At 52.9% G+C, this 804-nt stretch overlaps 1 protein-coding gene across 2 annotated transcripts in view; it reads right to left on the bottom strand.

The window, feature by feature from the left end:
• The window catches only part of HIGD1B (HIG1 hypoxia inducible domain family member 1B), a 7,773-nt gene that overhangs the window by 6,712 nt on the left and 257 nt on the right, over window positions 1-804 (bottom strand). The gene's annotated exons all lie outside the window — the stretch shown is intronic.

The following is an 804-nucleotide window of genomic DNA, read 5'->3' as shown; positions in this document are numbered from 1 at the left end:
AGAGATAAACAGATGTTTCCCAAGCAGGCTGCGTGCTCTCTCGCATGCTCCCCCGTGCCCCAACAGGGTGAGGCAGCCAGGCTGGCTTGACCCTCCTGCTTCCTCTCACTAGGAGTTCACAGCAGGTCAGCCACTTTGTTCTCAGCACCTGGGCTCTTTATGGCCTCTGCAAGGGCTTCTGTTCTGGGTGAGGCTGAGGGCACAGAAACACCCCACCTAGAAACACCCTCCCCCCGCAAAGCATGCTTCCACAGTCATGTTATTTTCCTCACATCAACACCCCCAGCCACTTCCCTCCAGCAGAGGTGCTTGGTGCCCACCTGCCACCTGGATGTGGATGGTGGGATGCCAAGAGGGAGGGTGATGGAGCACATGCTTTGCTGAGCTGGCTGACCTGCCTTGCAAACAATTCCCTTCCAAACTGTAACACTGAAATAACAACCTCCGGTCAAGCCAGTTGGGGATCGTCCAGTGGGGTGGCTTTTCCATGGAAAGTCTGCCTCATCAAAGCCACAGCTTTTCCTGGGCATAGACGTATCTGTTTCAGTTTGGGTGGAATTTTTTATATGGAAGAGAGACATACAACCCTATCTCCCTCCCGATAGCCTGGTCTTTGGAGTGTGCAGCTGGGTTTGGAGAAACTGGAGTTCAGTTCCCTCCTGGTGGGAGTCAGGGAGAGCTAACTCACGTGGGGTTGGGGAGGGCATCTTCCCTCTGCTTTGTCATTTTAAAAGCTCTTGGCTTCATTCTGATACAGAACAGGAGAATATTTGCACTCTCAAAGGCTTTTGTATGCCAGGAAAC

The sequence above is a fragment of the Alligator sinensis genome, unplaced genomic scaffold (assembly GCF_000455745.1).
Source record: "Alligator sinensis unplaced genomic scaffold, ASM45574v1 scaffold919_1, whole genome shotgun sequence".
NCBI lineage: Eukaryota > Metazoa > Chordata > Crocodylia > Alligatoridae > Alligator > Alligator sinensis.
Note: the sequence above shows the minus strand (reverse complement) of the source record. Positions and strands in the feature narration are given on the sequence as shown.